Raw genomic sequence first — 13,943 nt, 5'->3', positions numbered from 1 at the left:
AAGGTCCGCTACCTTGGGGTTAGCAAGGTCCGACTAAAACCCGAGTGTTATGTGAGTTTAAGAGTTTTCCCAAAATTATGGAATGCTCTTTTTAACTCCCACTCAAGCATCATTTCCAATGCCCCAAGTTGGGTATTTATAGGGAATGATGGGAGTATGAAAATCTCTCCCATCAATGTGGGACAATGAGATTTTCACATTTTATTTTAAAGCTAAAATAAAATTATTAAGCAAACTAGTAATAAATCAACAAGTGTCAAGCATACATGAGAGAGTAGGTGAGGACCACTTGGAGATGGGGACCAAACTTGCTCCCCACTCTCTCCCTCACCTTGCGCCACATGGCAACCCACTTACACCCATATTCCAAGCTTCCCCTTATTCACGGCCCTATGGCCCGAGTCAAGTCACGAGCCAAGCCCGAGCCCGGCCCGAGCCCAGCCCGCACCAGCCCGCACCTGGCCCGCACCTGGCCCGAGCCCAGCCCGCACCAGCTGCTGCTGTGGCGCGGTGCGGCTGCTGTTGTGCCTAGCCGCGGCTGGCCGTGGCTGCCAGCACGGTGCGCCAGCTCGTCTTGCCCCTAGCATTTGGATGCTCGGGGCACTCCGATGCTAGGGGTATTTTCGGGAATATTGTCGATTTATTATTATTTTGCGCGTCTCGTCTTTTATCATTTAGACTCGACTTCCGACGATCGGTTTCGACGCTCTAAGCTCGAATTACCGACGTCTAATTATTTAACACTCGGGCGACGAATTAATTTCTTCCGAATTAATTCGTCGAGTTGGTTCACATATATTTGCTTGGGTGTGACCCGAAGGGTTCAGTCAAGATTAAGCTGTAATATTAATTATATTAATATTACTGATCGGAAGCGGCCTCCACCTAGGCATTCCGATCACTTGACCTTTACTGAATATATTAGCTTTCTAATAATTCTGAACCCGCTATCAGAATAATACACTTGTTCGAAGGACACCATTCCTTTCAAAAAGCTCTTTGTTCAGAGACGAGTGAACATCTAAACAGCAAGATGGCGTTCCCTAGATTGTGGAGAGTTGTCACAAACAACTGAAGGTGAATTCAAGCGAAATTGTCTTCGATAGTATTCCCTTAAACGTGGAATATTATCAAAGCGGAAGAGGATCGTTTCAAGCGAAGCGATCTTCAATAGTGTTCCCTTGGACGTGGAATATTATCAAAGCGGAAGAGGATCGTTTCAAGCGAAGCAATCTTCGATAGTGTTCCCTTGGACGTGGAATGTTATCAAAGCGGGAGAGGATCGTTTAAAGTGAAGAAATCTTTAATATTGGAAGCAGTTACAAGCATAGCGATTTTCAAGCGGGATGACATTCTCTTGGCAGGAGGTCATTAAAACAGAAAAAGCAGCAGCAAATCGGTTACTTTTAGAGACGTGTGCTTGGCGGTGCAAGATACGCGTTTCTTAACTCTTTTATCTGTTTAACTAACGCTAGTTTGCAGGTATCGACGTTACAAGATTGATTTAGGATCGCAGAACGTTCTGAATCATTCTCCGTCCCTATCGATACTTTGACTTTTGTTTTCAAAACTTACGTTTCTCCAAACTCGGTCAAAGTGGGGGCTTCTGTAGACACCCATTTGTGTCTCCCCAAAACCAAATCCAGTGATGAGTACCTTTTGCGTCGAATCATATTCGAATGAAGTGAAAGTGTGGAAAGTCTAGTGTTGCGGATAGTTTTAATTTCTTTTCTCTTCTCTCTGTTTTTGAAAACTTATTTTTAAGAAAACAGCCGATCCAGTTTGGATGGTCCATGATATGGGTCCAATAGTAGTGCAGTTGGATGGGGCTTGACAAGAGCTTTCAAACGATATATTATGAGCCCAATTCCGATGAATATTGAGGAAGTTATGGCCAATTACTAAACTGGGCCCGGTTTGAGCCTTATATATGGCCCAATGATCCAGGGGAGGGCCTAATAAGGATTTATCATTTCTAATGCAATTAGGAATGGTTTTAGACTTCTAGATTCTTCTAATGCAATTAGCATTGATAAATTGACTTTTGTTGACTTTTTAGAGTTTTAATTAGAATCGAAGAACATTTTTTGAGGGAAATACGATTTTATCCTCCTGTACGGCAATTTCTATCTGATTTTAAGAAAAAGCGTGAATTTCTGAATCAGCGCCAAACGCCAGCTGTAGCGCCTAGCGCTAGCATTGGCGCCTGGCGCTAATGTTGGCGTCTGGCGCCAATAGCCAGCGTTGACGCTAATTCAATTTTATCTGCGCCAGAACTCTGTTTTGATATTTTATCTTTTTGGCTGATTTTCTTTATAAATAACGTCGTAAAAACTCCGTTTTCATTCATCAACATTCATTTACAACCTACAAATATCATCAATTCTTATTCACCAATTTTCTCATCTACAATCTACAACTTACCAACTCTCATCATGATTTTCTTGGTTACTCTATCTCTCTCTCTTTTCTAAACTAGCCTTCTCTCAAATACAAAATTCCGCATTCATTAGATCTAGATACACCTTGCCATATTCGAAGTTGCCTTCGCCCTAGACGTGAAAGGTTTAATTTCTGAGGGTTTGGTCCCAAATCTTTATTTCAATTATTTAATTTATTTGCTTGTTTTATTATTTTCCTTGAAGTTAGTAACGCGTGTATTTTGTTATTAGAAAGAGGTACGAGGCATCAAAGTAAGTTCTTTAATGGTTTTTATTGATGTTATGATGTAGTGTTCATGCTTATTTTGATTCCTAGTATCATGTCTAGGGTAACTTTAATATCAAGTATGATTAAAAGTATGATGCTTTCTATTTTCTTCCTAACATTTATAAATGTTAGTATCATGTTAGGATTACAGCTTTGATTTTTATTGTTTAGTGACATACTAGGGTTTGTTATTAATTTTGTTAGTATCATGCCTAGGATCTTTCTATTTTTAGTATGCTTTAACATGATTATTATTATTATTATGATTATTATGTTGCTTGATGCTTATTTATTTATTGCTTGATCACGCCTTTTATGCATGTTTAAGGGAATTGGTACTTGTAATCACGCTTAATAAGATAATTAATAATCTTGTTAGGGTTAATTTGATTATATTTCAAGTGATCGCCAATAATAGTTTTATTTGTGCATTAAAATTCAACCAACATAGATAAACAGGTTTAGGATTAAACCTGTTGATTGCATGTTAGTCAGAAAGCGCACGCACATGACACTAGTAGAAAAAAGGAATTAGGCAGCGGTTCAAACCCGGTCTAAGGCACCGGTTTGAACCGCTGCCTATTTGAGGGGTGCCAAACACCTGCTATTTGACACCGGTTCAAAACCGGTGCCATAGGGTTTAATAGGCACCGGTTAACCGGTGCCATAGGGTGAAATAGGCACCGGTTAACCGGTGCCTAAAACTGCTCTCCCGCCATTTTTTTTTTGGGTGGTGGATAGTTTAGGCACCGGTTCCTGCCTAACCGGTGCCTTTTGTATACTTTTTTTTTTTTCGTTTTTTTTTTCACTCGTGCAATAATATTTTTTAAAAAAAACCTGCAATAATAATAACCTGTAATTCCAGCAATTATATTAAATATAATAATTCTTAATTTTATTATTATAATAACTAATAATAATATTATTAATTATTATATACAAAAATAATATTAGATACAAGAATTCAATTATATATATATATATATATATATATATATATATATATATATATATATATATATATATATATATATATATATATATATATATATATATATATATATATATAAATACTCCCAAACGCAATACAAAAAAAAAAAAAAAACAGTTGCTTACATATACAAATAATAGTAAGTACACATATATAATGAATAATAAGTTATATATAGTTCAAAAGTTAACATAAATAATTTACAATTACAATGCATGCCATTTACATGTTGAAGGTGATGAAAGACGCCAACATGTCACAAACTTCATTAAGCTCCTTGATTGTCAACGGACCATCATTTTGGACCTTGCAAAACTTGAAATACAAAAACATTATTTTAAAAATAATTAATTAGGCAAAAAATATGTATTTTTATCAAATATTACCTATACGACTTCTATATAGCCCATTTACTACAATACTTATCAAATGAACTATTTCTTTCTCATAACATGTCAATATTGGATAGTTGTATGTGTGTAAGCCCTAAAATTGTATAGGAGAGCATTTTGTTAAGGTTTATGACGGTTTTTACCCAAAATGACCCGAATATGGCCTATATGACCTTACTTTGCCCATTTCCTACATTTCTTATTAAATGAAATTTATTTATCTCATAACATGTCAATATTATCTAGTTATAGGTGTATAAGGAAAGAAATCACATCAAAAGAGCATATTAACACAAAATGGCTCTAATATGGCCCATATGACTTCTATTCAGCCCATTTTCTACCTTTCTTGTGAAATAGCCTTTTTGTTTCTCATAACATGTCATTGTTGGATAATATTAGGTGTCTAAGGCTAGAAATCACATCAACATAGCATTTCAAGAAGTTTAACAACGCATTTTACTCAACATGGCCCAAATAGGGCTTATATGACTTCTATGTAGCCCATTTTCTACATTACTTATCAAATGAATTATTTCTTTCTCATAACATGTCAATGTTGGGTAGTTGTATGTGTGTAAGCCCTAAAATTGTATAGGAGAGCATTTTATTAAGGTTTACGACGCTTTTTACTCAAAATGGCCCGAATACGGCCTATATGACCTTACTTTGCCCATTTCCTACATTTCTTATTAAATGAACTTTATTTATCTTATAACATGTCAATATTATCTAGTTATATGTGTATAAGGAAAGAAATCACATCAAAAGAGCATATTAACACAAAATGGCCCTAACATGGCCCATATGACTTCTATTCAGCCCATTTTCTACCTTTCTTGTGAAATAGCTTTTTTGTTTCTCATAACATGTCATTGTTGGGTAATATTAAGTGTCTAAGGCGTGAAATCACATCAATATAGCATTTCAAGAAGTTTTAGGACTTACCTCATCAAGCTGTTGAGTGTCCGTACAATGAGTCACAATGTCAAGCATGAATCTCATCACATACAAAGCACAATCAAGTCCATTCTCTTGTTGTGCGCACTAGCATATGACAAACAAATCACATCAGTGAAACATGAAAAGGAAATGAGCAAATATTTACTACCATAGATTTTCAAGATAATCACAATAATATCATGTAAATTACCAACGGTGTCTTCCATGTTGGACCCTTTGGAGCACGACAATGTAGCTTCTTCATAACACTGTAGTATAAAAAAATACAATCAAATTTGATTAGTCGTATGATTACTAAATTAGTTATTATTAGCAATAATCATCACTATAGGTTGCTATATATATTTACTTTTGCAATATAGACTTCACGAGCCACTTCTCCGATGATCGAGCTGAATCAAGGTGATAAATTGTGTTAGTGGAATTACAAATCACCATGAGGCTCCAATGTTCCCTACATGTAATGAGGCCAAATCGATATTTAGGAGTCAACATATAATGAGGCCAAATCGATTGAATTTGACATGGTTAGACTTCCTTTCTATAACATGGGGCGAATATGAACTTGTCTCCCGCACGCGCTGATTCCCTTATACTCTGTTCAACATAGTACAACACGTCATGGGGGTTGCCTATGATTTTAGTAGTGGATAACTGCTCGGGGCATAACCACCCAACTTTACAAGGAGAATCAGTGTCAGTTAAGTGCTCCTGTAGTGCTCTGCGTGCATGAACATTGATTAATTTATCAGATGTAGGATAATCACCATCAATTTGAATAACTTGAAAAAAGTATAGATTATGTGGGCATTGAAGTAGCTCATGAATGTTCGAATGAGGGAAATGTTAAGTTTTGCACCACGTAGAAATTCCTTCACATCTTCTTTGCTGATCCATGCAATTGCATCCTTATCATAGTGGAACATTGCCTTAGGAAGTGCAACTTCCATGGGATCGACCAAATGACAACCACGGTTGTGAAGAAAGGTCATGTCAGTAGAGAGCGATTGAAGAACAATGTCTTCAACAAGTGGAGTAGGTGGCATGGGTGAACCTTTCGAAGAGTGCAACTTCGACGCTTGTTCACTCTTGGACTGTTGTTCACTTAGCTTCTTCTTATGTTGATCAATTCTTTTAGGCTTCTCCACCCTTTTTCTCTTTGAAGTTTTGCTTCCATTGGAAATCTGAAATAGTTTGAGAAATAATAAGTTTCAACTCACAATCACTTATAATAGCCAAGTGAGTAGCCATTTCGGGTCAAAATGGCTTTTTTTGATGAATTGGACCCAAAAACTTAGAACTTGGCGATTTTTATGTAATTTCAAATGACAAACACTTATAAATATGTGATTATGAGTTGTTTTGAGATGCAAGGAGTTTATAAGTTGTAAAGTGAAGAAAATAGCCAAGTGAGTAGCCATTTCGGGTCAAAATGGCTTTTTTTTATGAATTGGACCCAAAAACTTAGAACTTGGCGATTTTTATGTAATTTCAAATGACAAACACTTATAAATATGTGATTATGAGTTGTTTTGAGATGCAAGGAGTTTATAAGTTGAGAAATGAAGAAATAGGCAAGTAAGTAAATAATTTACCTCCTTATTAATCAACTTCACCCATGCACGTGGCCAAGCAACGAAGCTACCTACAGCTTGCCAAAGCGCTGTTATCTCAACCTCCTCTATCGGTACGGGTAGTGGGATGTCTTCGAACCCCGCAACCACTGAATCGATCCCAACCGAGTAATGATGTGGCCCCGCCGTAGCACCCGTCGTCGGTTGGGCACTACCATACGCCACCAAACTCAACACGGTACTATTTGCATGCCCCGGGGCTAGAAGTGCACACCGGGTGTCTTCCTACACAAGTATATATATAAAAAGAAGATAGTTAAATAGGACTTTTACAACAGCATAGATAAAACAAAATTCATTAAGGTAGAGGGTTACAAATCACCTGTAACTCTAGAAATTCATGCGGTGTTGGATTTTCAAGCTCCCTCGAGTCCGCATGTGTAGGAGTAGGAACCTGCAATAGTACATCAATCATTGCACCTAAAATCTCAATTAACTCGGTATTTTAAAACTTTTAATAACCTTATTGATTTTACCTGAGGTGGCACATCTTCACCACGTATCTCATCTCCTCCATGTCTATCACCTTCTCCTTGTCCTTTTGGTTCAGAACATGAGTCGACCGGGGTACGAGTGAGGAACGGCAAAGTCGGTAAGTTCATCAACTTCGCCCAAGCATTCAATTCACCAACTAACTTGTTGCGTACTTGTTCTTTAATTGATGCCACCTTAGCATCCAACTCCCCCGGTGAGTTAACACTGGATCGAGATCTACCCGATTTTGTGTATTCGGGACCCATCACCTTATTCCATCCAAGAAATGACCCTCCCGAACCTACTACTCATCCTGGATGGTATGGCCTTCCCAAAGCCATGGTGAAAGGGTCATTCTCCACACTTGGTTCAAATTTGCCCTCTACCATCTCTTGAGTGTGCTCAAGCTATAGCATAAGGAAAAATGAGGTCAGTAAAACAGTTAATGGTTTGTACAGTGATTAGATGCAAAGGTGACTTAATTTCAACAATTCATAGGTAACTTACTAGCTTATCCGCCAGTTTTTTGGCTTCCGGACCCTTGATGAACCATTTTCCGGTTTTCTTATCAAACGAATGGAGATAACAAAAGAACTCACTGGCACGACTCACCAATGTAGTGATCGTGGAACTAGAGGGTTCCTTCGATGCCACTAGAAGCGCTTTAGGGTATAATTCCGAAGCGGCCCACTCAGGTCTCTTTTCAGCAAAAGTCTTAGGACCCATACGATGGACGTATTCCTTCTTTTCTGCATTCGCTTGATTTTGCTCTCGAAGTTCCTACAAAACAAAAAATGTTAGTCTCATTAATACAAAAAGTGTCAAGCTATTATTCAATTGACATCAGATTTACACAAACTTACAATGGCTTTCTTTTGACTCTTCATTCTAACGAACTCTTCCCAATCATCTTTTGACACGGTCGACCATATTTGCCACGGGAGACGGTTATCCTCTTTGGCATTCTTCTTCTTTGTTTTCACCTTCTTCTTCTTATGGATCCACCGATTAGTCAACTTGGTCTTAAAGCCTCTGAATCTTTCCCCTAATAAAGAGACAAACACCCTTTTCTTCTCGGGATCATTAGGAATAGAAAACTGCCTCTGCAAGCACAAATTAAAACCGATTATTAGTTTCTATTTAAAAACAATCATAAGGTTAAGGTATCTTAAATTGTCTAAATGTGCCAAAAACACACTTACCCTTGTATCATCCCAAAATGCTTGAATCAAACCCGGAGGTACTTGCCGCATTACAAGTGTAATGGGGATTTTCCGCGAACATAAGCCAACTTGATTAGCATATTGTCGACGCCATTTGGGCCCGGGTTGGCCTTTGTTGTCATACTCCAAGACCATGGGACCGTCCGGTTTCTTAAAGCTTCTCGTCGGACCCCTTGTTTTTCTTTCAGCCGATGCCTTTTCCCCCCCTCCACCACCTGTGTTGTTTTCATCTTGTCCTTGGCCTTGACTTTCAGGAGTCGGGTTCTCACCAACAATCTCACGTGCTGTATTTACAATGGCCGGTGCACGTTCATCTGACATTTCAAAATCGTCAAGCCTACGCTCGAACTCATCTTGATCCTGATCCTCTGGCTCACCCAAGTCATCCTCCTTATTCACATCATAAGGAGCATCACTATCATCGGAGGCGTCATCCTCGTACTCGTCCTCATACTCATCATCGTCAATGTCCTCTACCAAACGAGGATCATGATCGTCCGCCATGAGATATAAGCACCTGTCAAAGCAATCATAAAACAATATTAGTGTATAGTAAAGTATATGCATGATAGTTATTATGGTTATGTAGAAGCTATTTTAGCCATTTTCACCTACTTATTATGGTCCTATAACCTTGTATATGCATGATAATGAGTACAAAATGCCAATTTCAATCTACATATGGAAAATAGGTTGTTTGAATGAATAAATGTTAGTTCATACACAAAACAAAGGAGTTGGGTTAAGTAGAAGCTATTTATGCCAGTTTCACCTACTTATGGTCCTATAACCTTGTATATGCATGATAATGAGTACACTTAGGCAATTTCGAACTACAAATATATCATTTTCGCCTACTTATGCTCCTATATACATGATAACTAAACTATATTTGAAATGAAACCATTACTAACTTTTAATCAAACTACCTCATTCTGAAATTCCTTCGTTGTGGTTTGATCGCATATAACCTGCTTCGTTGTCTATGTCATTTAGTACTCCAGGTCTAGGAACAGTGAAAGGTGCTGAATCATCAAACGCATCATATTCTTCCTCATCCTCAACATCTCCAATGCCTAGGATTCTTCTTTTGCCAGCTAGCACTATAGACCATTTTGAATCCATTGGGTCAGTTACGTCGAACACTTGCTTAGCTTGAGATGCAAGGATAAATGGTTCCGCACTATCATTCAAGTGGCCAAGATCTACAAGAGTAAAGTCCTCATGTTTGACGTTACGCCTGATATTATCAACCCACTTACACTTGAAAAGAGCAACCGTGAAGTCACAATAATCAAGCTCCCATATTTCTTGAATTCGACCATAGTATGACAACTCTGCATCGACAGGTGATTTATCCTTAGAACTTGCAAACTCCCTTGACAATGCCACAAGAGTTACACCACTGTTTTGGGTGGAGGAAGATTTCAAATCACGAGCCTCGGTCCAAAAAGTGTACCCATTGATGTCATATCCCTCAAATGAACGGACATCATCCCTAGGACCGTACGCAAGCCACCGTACTGTATCGGTCACATTAGTATCATTCAATCCACTCATTACTCGTTCACGAAACCAATCAACAAATTTCTTATTATGCAACTGCATAAGTGCCCTTTCACCTTTGGATGGAAATTCGGCACGCAAACAAGCCATGTGCTTGTCTAAATATGGGTGCACATCTGAAACATGGTGCAACACATAAAGGTGTGCTTGTAAGAACTGATCTCGGTCTGGTGACATTCGTTTCGACCCAATTGTGCCATGACCATCAAGTCTACCTTCATGTCGAGAAGTAGAAAGACCAATAGGTTGAGCAAGGGCTATGTAGTCCGCCACAAAGTTACCTATTTCCTCACCCACTGTCCCTTGCATTATACTTCCTTCAGGTTGAGCTCGGTTCCGTACTTTATCTTGTAATGTACCCATGTGTCTTTCAAAAGGGTAGCACCACCTCATGAACACTGGACCGCACAACTTAATCTCACGCACCAAATGAAGAACCAGATGAACCATTATGTCAAAAAATGAGGGTGGGAAATACATCTCAAATTTGCACAAAGTCACAACCACATCAGCTTGCAAAGCATCTAGTGTACAGGGATCAATAACTTTGCTACAAATTGTATTGAAAAACGAACAAAGGCTTGTAATCGTTTCCCTCACGTGTTTCGGTAGAATACCACGGATTGCAATCGGTAGGAATACTTGCATCATAATGTGACAATCATGGGATTTCATACTTGTCAGCTTCAATTCTCCATTTAAGGTTACAAATCTTTTCATGTTAGATGAGTACCCTGATGGAACCTTAATGCCGTACAAACATGCACAAAACATACGCTTCTCTACCCTTGACAATGTATAACAAGCCAGGGGTAAATAATTCTTTTCATCCTTCCCTTTACCCTTAACTTTCTTCTTTGACGCATCTTTGGCCTTTCCCTTTCCCTTGCTCTTCTCCTTCCCTTTTTTCGAAACACTTTCATCTTCTATTCTCGGCTCCTTTCCCTTTCTGACCTTTTCTTGAGGCCAAAATTCTGGACAAATCCCCATCTCTTGCAAATCTAACCGTGCACCCTTTCCGTCCTTTGTTTTGCCTGGGATATTCATAAGCGTCCCCAAAAGAGCATCACACACATTCTTCTCTATATGCATCACATCAAGACAATGCCTAACGTCATGTTCTCTCCAGTACGGCAGCTTCCAAAAGATTGATTCTTTCTTAAACAGAGCAGCTGAGACCACAGTTTTTTCTGATTTTCCAAACACCGTTTGTATCCCTTTCACCCGAGCACTAATCTCAGCACCAGTCAATGGTCTAGGCGCAGTATCCTCTTCTACGGTTCCATCGAAAGCCTTTTTCTGCCTACGGTACGGGTGATCACGCGTAAGGAACCTTCGAGTCCGTAGGTACACATCTTTGTGAGAATGAGTCAGGTATACGCTTGATGTGTCATCAATACATATGGGGCATGCTTTTTTCCCTTTGACCTTGTACCCACACAAGTTGCCATATGCAGGGAAGTCATTCATGGTCCACATAAGGGCTGCACGCAATGTGAACATCTCGTTCTGATGAGCATCGAAAATGGAAACCCCTTCGTCCCACATCTTTCTCAAGTCGTCAATAAGCGGCGCAAGGTAAACATCTATGTCGTTTCCAGGTTGCTTAGGACCAGTTATTAGCAATGAAAGCATTAAATACTTACGTTTCATGCACAGCCAAGGAGGCAAATTATAAATCACTAAAAGTACCGGCCATGTGCTGTGTTGGGTACTTAGAGTGCCAAATGGATTCATCCCGTCCGTGCACAACCCAAGCCTTAAATTTCTGACTTCATTACCTAATTCCTCAAACTTCAAATCAATGTTCTTCCACTGTGGAGAGTTAGCTGGATTTTCAGCATTTTGTTTTTCTTTCTTCCCTCTGCATGCCACCTCAAGTTTTTAGCGTCTTTTGGTATTGAGAAAAGACACTTAAACCTTGGTATAATGGGAAGATACCACAACACCTTAGCAGGAGGTCCCTCCGTGCCAGGATTGCAACTCATGAGCTTGTACCGCGACCGCTTGCATCATGGACACTCCTGCAATTTTTCATACTCATTTCGATACAAAATACAGTCATTAGGACATGCATGTATCTTCTTATACTCCAAACCAAAGGGACACATGAGCTTCTTTGCGTAATAATAAGACTTAGGAATTTCATTCCCATCAGGCAACATATCACTTAATGCGGTCAACAAAGAAGTAAAACTGATGTCCGTCCACCCATGCTTCGACTTAATGTTGAAAAGTGTTAGCACGACCGATAGTTTGGAGTATTTTTTGCACCTGGGATACAAAGGCTTTTTGGAAGCCTCCGATAATAATTCAAACACTTCACCTTCAACACCTTGCAACATCTCATCCACTTGTTCATCCTCGACCTCATCCGCCTGATCTTCATCGGCTCCATCCTCACCATTATCAACAATATACTCATCATTCTCGTATTCCTCGTCCACATGAATCTCATTGCTTCTAACACGCACATCATTCCGATCAAGATCCCCACTGTACTCTCCACTTTCTCCGTGCCAAATCCACACATGGTAAAATTGCCTAAACCCACGACATAATACATGATCTCTAATGATTTCAACACTATCGACCACATTCACACAATTACAATCAACACAAGGACAATAAAGGCCTTTGCCTCCCAGTGTGCGTTGATAAGCTAAAGCCCTCTCGCAAAACTCTTGAACCCCATTCCAAAATTCCAATGTATCGCGTCTACCATACATCCAACCACGATCCTTCTCCATTTAGTAAATTGTCTCTAAACATATATATAACACCATATAATTATAATGTGTAAGTGCTACATATTTTATGTAAATCAAATTCAAGTACAAAACGTGAATATACCATTCATATAGTGAAAAAATGCATGTTTCCAAAGGGTCCTTATCACTCCAACCTAACCCAGCCTTGAATGTCTACTCTCACTAGTGAATGTACGTCAACTTTCCAATTTTAAGGAAAATCCGGCAGCATTTCCCCCTAGTTCTCCAAGTACACGATGTAGATAATTAATTACCCACATATGTACCCAGAGAACATAGTGAGGAAATGGTAAGCCGAGATGTTCCTTAAAATCGAAAAGAAAACATACATTCACCACCTAAGTGAGAGTACACATTCAAGAACAGTCCCAACCGGGGACTATTCAAGACTTTCTCCTAATGAGAAAGCCTAGAACGGGTATCTAGGCATATGATGATGCAATTCAAGTATTCTATATATTGTTGTATTTATTTGCAATTAAACAATACACAAGTTGCAATTTCATGAATAAACTTTTATTAAATGGATGAATAGAAAGAAATATAGCTAAGTAAAGTTTAGTAGTCATACCAATATAGCAACTACCCACTTGAGCTCAATATGTAGTCCTCAAGCTAATTAAACTCTTGCTTCAATTCACATATGAATCTATATATTAAAAAAACAAAAATTAGCAACGTCACTAATTCTCTAATATATTCACAAATCTCTAATGTATTCACAATTCTTTAATTTATTCACAACTAATTAAGTGGCAATATCACTATTTCTCTAATTTATGCACAATTCTCTAATTTAATCACAATTCTCTAAATTATTCACAAATCTATAATGTAATCACAATTCTCTAATTTATTCACAATTTTCTAATTTATTCACAACTAATTAGAAGCAAGGTCACTAATATACACATTAAAACATACAAAAACTCAACTAAGGAACAAGGTAATGCAAAATTACTAATATATTCAATCGAGGATCAAGAGTCAAAGCATTCAATCACAATAATTTGACTAAGAAATCACCATTTGGAACAAAAAGAAAAGTGCATGGAGAAAAATAAACTCACTCTTTTTCACCAAGCTTCACTGTAGTTCCTCCGTATTCACGGTATCCCCTTCTTTGACAGCAACAGGAATATGATTCCCCGTCTTGTCACGAAGGCCAGGTCCAACAGCAAGAACTTTGCTAGAATTCAGCTGAAATCGAATCCAAGCAA

Source organism: Chenopodium album, chromosome 6 (assembly GCF_948465745.1).
Source record: "Chenopodium album chromosome 6, dcCheAlbu1.1, whole genome shotgun sequence".
In the NCBI taxonomy this organism is placed as follows: Eukaryota; Viridiplantae; Streptophyta; class Magnoliopsida; order Caryophyllales; family Amaranthaceae; genus Chenopodium; species Chenopodium album.
The sequence above is the reverse complement of the archived record's forward strand: the minus strand, read 5'-3'. Positions refer to the sequence as shown.